This window comes from Fundulus heteroclitus, chromosome 13, assembly GCF_011125445.2.
Source record: "Fundulus heteroclitus isolate FHET01 chromosome 13, MU-UCD_Fhet_4.1, whole genome shotgun sequence".
Classification (NCBI taxonomy): Eukaryota; Metazoa; Chordata; class Actinopteri; order Cyprinodontiformes; family Fundulidae; genus Fundulus; species Fundulus heteroclitus.
Window position 1 is genome coordinate 33,988,023 of NC_046373.1, and position 14,969 is coordinate 34,002,991.

Below are 14,969 nucleotides of genomic sequence, written 5' to 3' on the forward strand. Positions count from 1 at the left end.
CATTTATTTTCAAATGCTACACAACAAGGTACATCAATAACAATAAGTGTGCTAGATTTGTTTTCTGCCTGCTCAGCTAGTTGATCAGCATCCTTCTGAAAGCTGACACACACACCCGCCAACATTTCTTTCTTCTTTTTCAGTTCTTCAAGCTCACTTTCCAAAGCTTTTCTCTTTTGCCCACGGATTGCGCCCTCTCTTTTCTGTCTTTCTTCATCAAGGTAGATTCTATACCTGGTCCTGGCTGAGGCTACAGATGTCAGTAGTTGTTTTGTAAGAGGCATTTTGAGAACACCTCCACATGCTCTAACGTGGTCACAGACTAGTCTCTGGGCCTCAACAATTTCTTCTTTTATGTTGCAAGCCTCTACTTCTCTATTAACAGAGAAGCCTCTCTCTACTGTAGCTTGCCCATGAGAGAGGAGCAGGAGGCGCTGAAGGAAACTCTGCAGCTCGGTAAAAGACTTTTTGAAAGTTCCATGAAGAAAAGCATAAAGCTGTTGCTCCATAGGTTTAAAGGAGAGGAACTCATCACTTTTGCCATACAGAGAAAGAAAGCTGTCAAACTGTTGCAAAACAGCATCACCTGCAATGGGTAAACAAAAACAAAAAACTGTAAATAAATCTCAGCTTAAATTGTCATTTTTATGGATGTTGCATTGTTAGAGAATAGTGATATACAATTTTTGCAAAAACCTAACCACTCAAAAAAAATAAAATTAAAAATTAAAAAGCGGCTTATTCTCAGTCATTGTGTGGGTGTACAAAAGCTACACCTGGGCTGAAAACACCTGGGCTGCCTACAGTAAACAACACATGAGAGCTCTATGTGCTACTAATAATTTCCTAGAACATTAAAGGTAATATTCAAAGAAAGATCTTCTCTAATAGGCCTTTAAGATCAAAGTAGGTACAGTTCAGACATAAAAAGCTGTATAATAATTATATGAAACCATCCCTAATAAAATCCCTGCCAGCAGAAATCCCTCCTGACAACTGCCTGTCCTGCAGAAATCTTTGAACAAGTGACCTAATTTGTCCCTGGCACCATTCTGGATCTCTGCTCATGATGGAAGGGTCCAAGCATGCTAGCTGCCTGACAGTTGGGTATTTCAATGGGCTCTTTTCTTGCACTTTCTTTACTATTCTGGAAAGGGACCTTATGCAGTCCCTTCTAAACTCAAGGGCAGTGAGATCGCCTACTTTGTTACTTGATTTGCTTTGAAGAGCCCAGCAAAGAGGGATAGGACATAAGTATCATAGGACATTATTTAGGTGTATTTTATGTTTAAGTATATATATAAAGTGGTGCAAAGCATTACCTTGGGTACAGACTCAGCACCCAAGCCAATGTCAGCTTTGCTTGCACTGATCCAGTTTTTCTGGTCATCAGGATCAAGTTTGGTCAGTTGAAACGGAGTGATGTCTTGGAGCAGCTCCCTTTTGATGAAGTGTCTCACCAGGCTCTACAAAATTAGAAAAACCTTTGTACAATTCCTATCAGTGTTGTAGTCAAGTCACTATGCCTCGAGTCCGAGTCCAGGTTCGAGTCTCAAGTGTTCAAGTCCGAGTCAAGTCCAAGTCATAAAAAAAAATCTGAGTCGAGTCCGAGTCAAGTCCACTGCTAATCCGAGTCGAGTCCGAGTCGAGTCACTATTGGTCCAAGTTCGTTGTAGGAACATGCCGTGACGTGTGATCTATGTCATGAAGCAGTAACATTCCATTGCACTAATAATGGCGTTACGCGAGCGAGCTAATTTTAGAACGTGACGTCATATCACGTACAGGGCAAATATGCGTTTTCCTCTACTCTTTCGCTGTAGTTACCCTTGGTTTTACTCGGTAAAACGACTGCTTTTTCCAAGTCTAGACGTCTCCTAACCATGGTTTTTAAAAATTGTTGTTATGGAACGTGCAACAGCGACTCGAGGTACGCTGATAGGCCGCATATGAAGGATGTTAAAGCCGCAAGCGGCGTCGATCTGCCCTCGCAGCCAAGCGCGCTCCGGCCTATTGGCCACCGCCGCGGTGCCGGCCAGCCGGCGGGGTTCGCGCACCGCCGCGGCTCCGGCCCATGACTCACAACAAACCTGGTGCAGATCGGTCGATGTAGCGAGGAGATACAGCCATTGGATAATGATAATGCATGGCCACCGGACCGGACTAAATTGTTCGGCGGGCCGGACAATTTATACCGATTCCTGGACGGTGACTACAAACAGAAAAAAAACGGCTGATGACGCCATGAACGCCGAGCAGGAGAAAAACATCGACTTACCTTTCTATCAACTCGGCCCGTTTTCCAGGCTTTCTAAGCCCTCGACACTCAAGCCATCGTTTGAGCTGAACGTTGGTATGTTGTTCCACAGTTCTACCAGTAAACCGGGCGCCTGGACATCCTCTTGTGATAGTTTAGCAGCTGAAAAGTCGGTCATATCGTTGTATCTGTTGCAAGTGTAACGGTTGGTTGCTACGTGCGCTCTCACACTGTTTGCGCTATCTTAGCAGCAAGGGGCGTTGCTCATGAGACGGTGACATCACGTGCGCGGTACACCATTTAGATATTTTTTTTTTTTTTTTTTTTTTTTTTTTTTTTATTTCCTTTATTTAACCAGGTAAACCCCGTTGAGATCTGGATCTCATTTTCAAGGGGGACCTGGGCAGAAATCTGCAAAAACACTACAACCTGGTTACAAAAATAAAACCAATTAATACATATGCACAAATATAAAACAATAAAAACAATTTAAAAGCAGTGACACTGTTTCATACAAGCTTGTTGTCTATCTTTAAGAACCGCTCGAAATAAGTCCAATGAAATAGTTTCTGACATCTTGAGCTCAGACTGGAGCTGATTCCACGCTATAGGAGCCAACACACTGAATGCTTTCTTTCCTTTATCAGTTCGAACACGAGGAACATGTAGAAGGATAAAGTCATTTGAGCGTAAAGCATGTGAACTACTAGATCTATGCAAAAGAGAGCTTAAGTAAGTTGGTGTTAGTCCAAGTAGAGATTTATAGATCAGGATCATCAAATGATTGTTTCTCCGAACACTTAAAGGAGGCCAATCAGCTTTTGCATACAAATCACAATGATGTGTCAAACGTCTACTCCCAGTTATAAACCTTAAAGCACAATGATAAACAGTATTCAAAGATTTCAGATATTAAAATCATACACCAAATAATATTCTGACATATTAAAATTATAGCCTAATGATATAAAAAAAGTCGAGTCTTTTTCTCAATTTCCGAGTCAGAATGATCTGAATGTAGGAGTCCGAGTCCAAGTTCGAGTCATCAGTGCTCAAGTCCAAGTCAAGTCACGAGTTTCTAAATTTAGCTAATGACTCGGACTCGAGTTCGAGTCTCGGACTTGAGTACTACAACACTGATTCCTATTTTTATTTTTTAAAGAGAATTAAAAGAAGCAAATCTTACCATCATCAACTCAGTCAAGTCTCTGCACAGAAAGGGCAGGACTGGTTAATCAGTTTGATATTTCTTCATGAATGGACTAAATGTTCTGGAGATTGCCGCAAAAAAATCAAAAAAAGTTTGGCCAAAATGAGTGGATCTTCATTTGCTACTTGAATGGTGTCAAAAGAGGAAGTTCCAGGGTTTGGTAGCTCTTTTCTATGTACTGCCTTCACATACTGCTTAAGTTTTGGACATACCTCAATGGCTCTCTCTGCAACCGGAAGATTTTCCACCCATCTGTGTCCACAGAATGGGAGTGGAAAGATGGATGAACCAGTATGTCTTGTATAATGTTCTCTTCTTGCAGGTGATGAAGATCGGGTTTACCGGGCTGCTGTTACATGTCTATTGAAAACCCATCTTTCCCAGTTCCGGATTTGGCCGCAAGGGAGAAGACATTAATCGAGAGGTAGAACAGTTTAAATGCATATTTAATTCATAGAAATTAAATATGGAGACAGAGTTTACATTACCAATCAAGATGATTTCACCGCGCGGTCGAGAAGTCTGTCTGAATTAAGTTTTGCCAAAACATCCTTTTAATACAGTGTCTGCCCGCCTCCTCTAAGGGAGGGAGGGGTAATCTGTAAGCTATCTGTGTCTCAAACAAAGGGGCTGCTCTTTCCAGTACGGGGTCAGGCCGCAATGACCTAACAGCCATAAAACTAAAGTTGCATGTTATCTTACCCGGCCACAGAGAGGGGAAGGCAATAAACCGCCCTGTTATTCTACCCAGCAACAGAGAGGGGAGACACCCCTACTAAGATATATATTTTAATTCTTAACACAGGGACATTGTGAAAAACAAAGTGCATTGCTCTTAACAGTTTCTCAATGTTCCATATAGAGAAGCCAGTTTTGAGTGAATTGTGCAGGGTCTGCAATCCACAGCTCCCGACATTAATTAACTGCCGACCTCCATGTACTTCCGCATGTTCTTGTTGGAAATCGTTGAGGAACTTTAAGTTCACATTTGGTCCATCCATACCAATGGAAAGAAGATTCTTCATGTCGAGTTGATGCACAAAAAATAAAATATTTCATTATCTTTTTTAAAAGGGAAAAGAGAAAGTGAAACAAAAATTATCCAGCATGTTTTACCACAAATCTGCACTGAGAATATTGGTCCTTTTAAGAGCAGTATTTACTAAAAAATTAAGTTGTATCTTTAGTTCATCCAAATAAAATTAAATTAAGAATAGGTACAATTATACTCACTTTGAAATTGTGCAGTAGATCTTGTGCCTTTGAATGCCCCATGAACTGTGATCCAAAAAAAAAACACGACTGGACAAAACCAGCCTCCCAAAACCGAACATGCACGTCTAGTTGTTTATTTTTTGTTGATTGGTTGAAGCTTTCATCAAAAATCAGCACAGATGGTCCTGCATTGTTAACTGCTGAAATCAGTTCATTTTTGAAGTGTGGGGTGAGTCCAAACTTTAAAATGTTGCCAGTTTTGTCCTTTCCACAGGCGAAAGATTTGGCTATTTCAGAATCTGGAAACATTGCCTGTAACAATTCGGATACACCTTCATTAGAAGTGTATGAGTGGTGTTGCATGGCTGAGTTCAGACAGCAGAGCACCTCCGCATTCAGCATTGCATTGGATCCAAAGGTTTGCAGACCGTCTGATTTCCCGACGTTAGCGGTGGTAGAGCTCGCTCCAGCTGCTGCTGTGCTGCTTGTGGTAGCTACTGCGGACATGACTGTGTTGGTTACAGAAAAGTAGCTTGACATTGTTAGCTGTTTTCTGCCCAGTGTAGCTGATTTGTGGCTGTCCGACTTCATGTGATCTTAAAGCGTTGACACCTAATGTGCAAAGCTTGATTGTTTTTGTTTTTTTTTTACAAACACGGCAAAAACCTTCATCGTCGTTACCATTGACAGGCTTCAGCCATGCCCCGAATTCCGCATTTTCCAGCCACTTCTGTTGAAATTGCCATTTTCCAATTTTGTAGCTTTTTCTCCGCCTGAAGCTTCTTTTCCGAACATAAGGCTCTACATTCAACTGGAAGTAGTTCAGCGTGTTTGGCGGAACCAGTTATATCCGATATAATATATCTGACGAAACTGTTTTTATAAACGGATTTAAAAAAAATAAGGCATTTAATGTCACCGATAATCACATTTAATGACCTTTATTGCCAATTCAGGCCTTAATTTTAAAGAAAATGATTTAATGACTTTTCATGACTTTTAATGACCCACGGAAACCCTGTCAATATCAAAACGTTAAAACAATTTTTTTTGAATAAAAAAAAAAAAAAAAGCCAGTCCACAAGCATCCTCATTCACAACATGTTTACTTAGAGGTTATTATGTTATAATACAGGTTCACAGTGTTTTAAATTCAAATGAAAATATAAAATAATACAATGCAGCATACAAAGACTTAAATTGTATTATTGTGTATACTAGGTCATCAAATCAGTGTCAGTTAACTATGTCAACTAGGTTACCTGTGGGGATTTTTAAGGTCCAGCAGGTGTCAGTATTCAGTGACACAGTATCGGCACAGTATCAATACAGTTTGGCAACATGTCGAATCGCTTCATGACGATCTACCCATCACTAAGAATTACAATAGTCCAGCCCTGAAGTAACATATGCATGGACTAGTTTTTCAGCATCACCCCTTGACAGAATATTTCTAATTTATTCCGGAGGTGATAAGGAAACTCTGGAAACCTGTTTAATATGGAATTTAAATGACATGACTTGGTCAAAAAGTTTACTTTATTACCAGAGGCAGATTTAATGCCAGATAAGTGATTAATTAAGAAATGTATTTTTTTAAGGACTCTGGTCCAAAGATTACAACTTCTGTCCTGTCAGAATTTAAAAGCAGGAAATTTAAAGTCATCCAGGTTTTGATGTCATCAAGACATGCCTGTAGTAGAAGTAATTGACAAGTGACCCTAGAGTTTGAAGAAGGTTTATTATTAACATGAACAAATTGGAATCTGTCAGATAGACAAGATTTAAACCAGCCTAATGCTTTTCCCTTAATCCATACAGTATGTTCAAGTCTTCCATCCGTCCGTCCCTCTGTCCGTTTTCTTCCGCTTATCACGGAGGTTGCAGCTTCAGTAGGGAGGCCCAGACGTCCCTCTCCCCGGCCACTTGGGCCAGCTCCACCGGGGGAATCCCAAGGCGTTCCCAGGCCAGCCGAGAGACATAGTCCCTCCAGCGTGTCCTGGGTCTTCCCCTGGGCCTCTTCCCGGTGGGACGTGCCCGGAACACCTCACCAGGGAGGCGTCCAGGAGGCATCCTAACCAGATGCCCGAGCCACCTCAACTGGCTCCTCTCGACGTGGAGGAGCAGCGGCTCTACTCTGAGTCCTCCCCGGATGACTGAGCTCCTCACCCTATCTCTAAGGGAGAGCCCAGACACACTACGGAGAAAACCAATTTCGGCCGCTTATATCTGGGATCTCGTTCTTTCGGTCATGACCCAAAGCTCGTGACCATAGATGAGGCTAGTAACGAGACTCATGTGGGGCCCGTTCACCTAACGGCCCGTCTCGTTTCACCCGGTCGATGATTTGGCACAAAGAGAAGAGACAGTGAATTCCGAGGCATACACAGTTAAACATATATTTATTACAATTTGGAATTCCAAAGTGGGAGACACAAGTTTTATCACAGCCTCGAACACCTTAACCTTCTCTGCCCGTTACCTAAGTGTGTCTCAAAACGTACACATCGTACCTTCGTTTTGAACCTATGGACGTCCAAGCAGGGGCCGGACCAACCTTTTTTCTAAGTTTCCTTGAGACATTGAATCTGCTCAGAACATCTGTTTCCTGACCTTTGACCGTTAAATGTAATCTATTTTCCTAGCTTGGTTCCTGGGAGTTAACTGGAACAATAGTAAAACCTTGGGACAAGCACTTTTAAAAGTGTTATCTGCTCACAAGACTGTCATATCTCCTTGCTGCATCCGTGCCTGGTACATGCTTACTGAAGTCTGAGTCCACCCTTTGTTCCGCATACATCCTCATCTATTTAGGTGACTGGGTTAAAGTTAACATCTGTATTACTTTAAACTACACTATTATATATAAGTGATTATATTTCCATAACAATTCCCCCTTTGGACTCTCAAAAAGAGAGTCCACAAAAAACGCAGGTACTGAATATAGAAGCATAAAACTAAGAATGTGAGACACAGAAAAAACACCCCTGTGAATCTGGTAAACATATTGGGGCAAAACATCATAAACAAAGCATGCAGGAATTAACATTAGCAAGTCAAACAAATCAAAATCAACACAGTGAAATAAATCAGAAAAAATTAAATGAGTAACTCATAATCAGCATGAAAAATGTAAAAATACTACCAAACCATACTGCAGCAACTAATATGGCAGTATCACAAAATCAAACACATGCAAAACAGTATATATGCATAAAACAACAAAATCAAAGGGATAATACCTGAAAGATCTCATTATATCACCCCATGATACTGAACCAACTCCAATCTTACATCCTTAAGAAGAGGCTCTGTCCCCACCTGTAACATCTGAGTATTGGGAGAAGACAAGGAAAGTGTGCCCTTTTCAATAGGAGTGACAATAAATCGAACAGCGAGAGTTCTCAAACAGGGGACACAGCAGCAGCCGCACGTAACCAAAATTGCCAAAAACACTGACAGAGAAAGCATCATAGAAATAATCAAGTTCTTCCATTTACCCAGAGCCTGCATCAGCCATTTATCCAAAGGATTTTCTATTCCTGATTGTTTGTGCATTGTTTCACTCAGAGTCCTCAACCCTTCTAAAGCTTTAGTCACCAACCCACCCGGTGCTGTATTATTAGGAATGAACGTACCACCCATATCTCCAAACATGGCACACACGCCCCCTTTTTCCGCCAAAAGCATATTCAGTGCCATTCTATTCTGAACAGCCATAAGAGAAGTAGGAGCTAATTGTTCAGCCAGACCTTCAACGGCGTCTCTAGTCAGGTTAGAAAACGTAACAAATTGTAATGTATGTAATTAATTCTATCAACATTCTTATTAGGAGTAATCCAAACGAATATGGATTCAAACCCTGCTGCAACCTGATCTGCCAACTTATATCTGTCGGGAACACCCCTGGGCACACCGATCGAATCTATGTATGTAGGAGAATGAGGTGCCAAATTAAAATCAGAACTACGCTTAATTCTATGTAACAAGTGTTCCTGGTTTAAACCTGGTCACATAAACCACAGTGGTGCCACCAACCTTACCAGGGCACACACACCGACAGAGCCAAAAGGGATCCGGACAAACAACTGTTTTCCGCCACAATAATAATACAATCCAGCTCTTGCCCAAGTTGCTATATCTTCCACAGGAAACACAGAATGACACCACTCGGGTGGAATTACTCCTACCCTGGACATAACTTCTATCCCTCTCCCTGTGAAATTAAAACACACATACTGCTTAATGTGATTACCAGGAGTAAAGGGCCCAGGTGTAGTGTCATTGTTTATAGGAGGGAAAATATCATGATAGTATTCACACCCCACCGAGCGGCCTTTTGTCAGTCCCAAAATGCAATCGTATCCTGTAGGATCTGTAAAAGGAAATAAAGGTGCTGGTTCTGTTGTTAAAATTGGCCTAGCTGCGGCACATGCTACACAGCTCTCAGCCGTATATTGTCTGGCAGTCTGAGCCATCCAAGAAACCCACAAATTGCGTCTCATATCCCCTGTAGTACTCTTAATGATGTTATCAGGGGTCAATTTATTATAATCTACATGAAGTCCTTCTGAAGAGAATAAGTCTCTCCCTCTTTGTGGTGAACGAATCTGTTCACCAGAAGTAGTCGCATTATGTAGAGAAATTTTAATCAAACCAACGGGACCGTCATCCCGTGAACCTGCTCCAAGGACAAGATAAAATCCTGATGGACTAATACTACAAGGTTTGGGCTTAGTAACTCCACTACTATATTCAGAATAAACCCCAGTGTATGCCCCAAGATAAGAATAAATGTTCAACCCAGAAATGGTCAGGATAATGGGAATAGCACCTTGTTCCACCTGATGAGGACCTCTAATAATGGTTATTGTTTCTTTATCAAACCCACCATGGCAAACCGGAACAGCCTCATTTCCGGTGTGCCACCTCACATAAACCCAGTAGTAACACCAACGAAAAAGAGGTTCTGGAATACCCTTCGGCGACACACAAGCATAAACATCAGATTCCTGCCAGATTGATGGGTCGCCCCCACAATTTGCCACTGAGCATAAATCGAATTCAAATACAACCCTTGTTCCTAAGGTGTAATGCAGTTCAATAACACGATGTTGAGTCAGACAATCATCTTTATCCTGAATGTCCCGCTCCTGACGCCTGATAGGATCAGCAGCACCTGCTTCTTGAATAACAATGCTGAAAACAAACATGCCCAACATAAGAATCAGAATCCATAAACCCAAAGTCAGCTGCCGCTGAATCAACCCAGTACCCAATTTCCGCTCCATGTTTAACTTCATACAAAAACCGGAATGTTCTATATTTTAAAAATCAAATCTGTAGACCAGGGTACACTTACTCCCACACCTAAAAAAATGTTATGACAAAATATGAAACAAAAACAACCCTCTGTTGAGATCAAACAAATCCTAAAACTATTACCAACTTACCACAAAGGTCCTTCACCGGCAAATGTAGCCTAATAACAGTGTACCAGCCCAAACAAGTCAAAATATTATAGAAATATAAGATCAAAAAATAAATCAAACCAACAGTTGTTATATTTAAATCTAGAAAGATAAAAAAGCATATAAAATCACATAAATGTTTACAAGGTTTTCTTTCTTCCAGACGTTCTTAGAAGAAGGGTGATGTCCCACAGCCACTCAATACAACCGTGATGAATCTTCAGGCTGGATCTTCAACACGCAGGTAGACTGCCTGTGGTGTCAAGAACAAGAGGATTTTATTATGACCCTGAGTCTGGTTCTATTCACAGCTGACTGAGCCCAATCAGCTGATCCGCTCCTTTAAACCTCCTGAACCTCCATCAACGACCTCTGAGGTTCTGCTGCTGGTGCACACTGGCTCCAGTGAAACCATGTATTACCTTTTCCTCCCAACCTCACCGCATGTGAGGTTCTCTCGATCACCTTGAAGGGTCCCGTGAACCTCGGCTCTGACCACTTTCTTTTGATGACCTTGAGCCAAACCCAGTCGACGTCCGGAGGTGGTGTTCTTCCTTCTCATTCCTTGGGATGTCCATGTATCTTGGTGTATGCCTCCAGCACAGCCTGCAACTGTGAAAAGTATTCCTTACTTGTCAGACTCTGCAAGTCGCCTGCATTTCCCGGTGGTCAACGTTGGGGCCCAGGAAAGCTTCTTCCTGTCTCCAGCTCGTAAGGAGTAAATCCTGTGGTTGAATTAACCGAAGACCTGATTGACATCAGAGTGAGAGGCAAGGCATCAACCCATGATAGTTTTGTCTGTGCACAGATTTTAGCCAACTTGTTTTTCCAGGTATAGGTTCATCCTCTCGACCTTGCCCTGTGATTGCGGGTGATACACTGTGCCAAATCTGTGTGTGAGCCCTAAACTGGACCCCACTTGTTGCAGGTCCTGGTTCTTGAAGTGGGTTCCATTGTCAGTCCTTATCTTTTCAGGGAACCCGTGCCTGGGAATGTAATGGTTAATGAGGCATTTTATCACCGTTTTGCTGTCCTCTCATCTAGCAGGCCAGGCCTCTGGCCATCCTGTAAAAGCGTCCACGCACACCAACAAATACTTAAAGCCTCCAGCAGGGGTCACCATGTCTGTATAATCAAGAATCACTTCCTTCCCAGGAACTGTGATCAAAAGAAATCTTCCCTGCAAAGGTTTCAAAGTTTTCTTTGAGTTAAATTGACCACACAGTGTACAACTTTTCACAAAATGTTTGACCATGTCTGACATAAATGGATGCCACCAATGGTTCAACTTTTCCATCATCTGTCTGACACCCACAGGTCCAACACCATGTGCCTCAGAAAAAAGCTCCTGTTTCAAACCTGGAGGGAAAACCAGTCTGCCATCTGGCCCTCTCCAGCAACCTTCCTGCTCTGAGGCTCCTCTGAGCCTCCACATATTCTTCTCCTCCGGAGCTGCTCTGCTCTGCAAATGTTTAATATTACTCATGCTCAACTCTTCTCTCAGCTCGTCTTCCACCGTCACCATCATCATCTGAGGCGCATATTCAGCGGCCGCTTTGGCAGCCTGATCTGCAGCTTGATTCCCTAATGCAATGTCTTAATTACTGGTATTGTGTCCTTTGCACTTTATCACAGCAATTATGGTCAGTAATAACAAAGCATCGGCCAGCTCTCTCATTTTCATCTCGTGTTTAATGGGTTTTCCCCCCGCTGTCAAAAATCCTGCTCTCAACCACTGACATAACTCCACATGAACTGCACCTGTGGCATATGCTGAATCTGAATATACATTTACCTCCTGTTGCTCTGCCAACTTTAATACCTCAATCACTGCTATTAGCTCTGCTCTCTGCGCTGACTGAGGTCCTTGTAACCTTTCTGCCTTCCTTGTTACAAATCCTGAGCCTGTTTGCTCCACGACAGAATAGGCTGCTTTCAGTCCTTCATTTTCATATCTGAAACAACAGCCATCTGTGAACAACTGTCTCACCTGTGGGCCTTCAATAGGACTGGCTTCTAGATCTGGTCTTACCTTATCCATCGTGGAAACCAATTCTTCACATTGATGGGGTTCGCCATCCGTCATGCCATCTGCCATGTTTACACCTTCATGTGTATATGTGATGTTGGGCGCTTCCAAGATTTTGGACAGCCTGTGTTGTCTGAGTGCAGTCATAGTGAAGCTTTGTGAATTCACATAAGCCACAACACTGTGAGTTGTCAAAATGGTTAGACTGTGTCCCATAACTAAATGTGCAGTCTTTTGAATCATTCTGGCTATTGCTGCTGTATATTGCGTGCATTGGGGGTGACGTTTTTCCATGTTGTCCAGCATTACTGATATATACATCAAGACTTTCCACTCACTTTTCCTCCTCTGAAACAAAATGGCATTTAAAGCAAATTTTGTTGCAGAAACATAAAGAAAAAATTGGATAGAGTAGTCTGGAAGAGTCAATTCAGCAGCAGATGCAAGTCGTTGTTTAAGCAGAACAAATGCTTCTTCCGCTTCCTGAGTCCAAATCAAAATATTATTTAGTTTTCTCATATCTTGCGCCTTCACGAGGTCCCTCAAAGGCTGCGTCAGGTCTGCATAGCCGGGAATATAGTTACGGCTGTAACCAGTCAATCCCAGAAAAGACAGCATGTCTTTCACGCACAGCGGTTTATGATGTGTCAAAATGCTCTGCTTATGACTGGAGGACATGCTGGTTGTTCCTGCGGAGATGACACGGCCCAGGAAAGAAACCTGTTTTCTGGCAATTTGCAATTTATCCTTACTGACCTTGAACCCATGTTCATGGAGGTGTCTCAGAACCAGCTCTGTAGCCTGAAGGCAGATCTCAGCAGTTGGTGCAGCCAACAACAGATCGTCCACGTACTGAATACTGAAATGGCCACATATGGGTAAGGTACAGGGATTGTAGGTGTCTTCAAAACAGAATTTACAGCTCTAAGATCATGTGCCAAGCGATATTTACCAGTGTGTTTCTTTTCCACTGGCAAAATGGGTGTGTTCCAGGCTGATACAGAGGGTTCTAAAACTCCAGCTATCAAAAGGCCCGCGAGGGTGTCAGCGATGCCTTCCTCCTCTTGAGGTTTATGTTGATACTGATTCACCCAAATAGGAGAGTCAGTTGCAACCTTAAATGAAACTGGAGCACATGAAACTAATCCCACATCCGTGGGACTGGTTGCCCAGAGTTGTGATGGGAGAGCATGCAACATCTCAGCTGGTTTATGATGGTCGGTACGTTCCCTGCCATGGTGTTGAGTCAAAAGCTCATGTCTCAAAAGAACTTTGTCAGTTGCATCACAGACAATCTGATATGTGTTAGTGGAATTTGAAAACAGCAAACCTGAGACGCTGGTTGGTGCCCAATCAGTGGTCTGGAGGGAACGCTTAATCATGCCTCCTAACTCCCTGGCCTGGCGCTCATAATGGAGAGAAAGAGAAATATGAGGAAATGCTTAATCTGACATCATATACCATTGCTGTTGTTCAGGAGTTAACATCACCGCTGCTGCCACCCCCTCAGGGGCCACATATATGTTCTTAGATGTGACTGTCCATGCGTTACCTTCAAGTTCTGCAGCAAATGATTCCTCATACCAATCTGTGTGATTTCTGTCGTAGAACAGAGTGACGTGTGGCGGATCAGGTGGAGTCAGGTAGGAACTTAGGCTTTGAATCCAAGGCTTCCAAAGCTGGAACACCGAGAGAACACCAGCTTCAGCAGGTTCTGTTAAAAGTCCCCAGTAGATGTCAGCAAACTCTTCCCCCACGGGTCGAACCATATATTGTCCATCCTGGAAAGTGTGACCACATGCTAGGGAAGAACCATCTGGAAAGGTAACAGTCAAACCTTGAGGTTCACAAAGCACTGCAGCTCCCAGTTTAACCAACAAGTCCAACAAGTCTTCCCATCAAATTGACAGGTGTAGAAGGAGACCATACGAATGAATGATGCAGTTTCTGGTTTCCAACTTTCACCGGAAGTGGTAAAGTCAACGGCAGACGCTGTTCCTTCTCTGAGAAACCCATTAGTGACACAGTCTTAGTCGACAGCACAGAGGCAGATGGCTGATTAATAATAGTGGAATATGTGGCTCCAGTGTTGACTAAAAAGTTCATGTGATCTTCTCCAACTTTCACTGGCAGCATGAGGTCTGCGGTACTCATGCTATTGGAGTCGTTCTCAGGAATGTGTCAAAATTGTCCATAAAAGTTTTCCCCGTGCTGGGGGTACTGACCTTGCGGAGGCGGGGCCATATTAGGGTTCGGTGGCACAATCTCACCTCCCTGTGGGGCAAGACAATCCCTTGCCCAGTGCCCAACTTGTCCACAGTTGAAGCAAATGTCACCAGGTGCTCTCCCAGGTCCGCCACATCCACCTCGTCCTCTCAGACCACGGCCCCAACCTGACCATCCACACTGTCCACCAAGTCGCCATCTGAATCCACGTGCAGAACCCGCAGATCTGTGGTTACATGGAGGATAAAAAACAGGAGGCGGGATGCCTCCCCCTTGCATTGGATTAAACTGAGGTGTCACCATCGGGGATGGAGCCCCAGGGGATGCAACTGCTGAGACCATAACATGTTCAGTTTTTTCTGGTTTACGTTTATTCAACTGACGTTTTGCGTCTAATAATTGCAATCTAATTAATTGATCATGAATGTCCTCTTTCTCTAGTTTTTTCTTTTTTTCTACATCCTGAGCAACATGCAAATGATGTACAAGATGTTTTTCCCAGCGGGCATACTCACAACCAGGCATCTCAGGATTCTGTTTCATCAGCTGTGACACCAAAGG

General features: G+C 42.9%; 1 pseudogene; it reads right to left on the reverse strand.

The window, feature by feature from the left end:
* Positions 1–10,495: 10,495 nt before the first annotated feature.
* On the reverse strand, positions 10,496–14,426 carry LOC118565130 (annotated as a pseudogene).
* Positions 14,427–14,969: the final 543 nt, after the last annotated feature.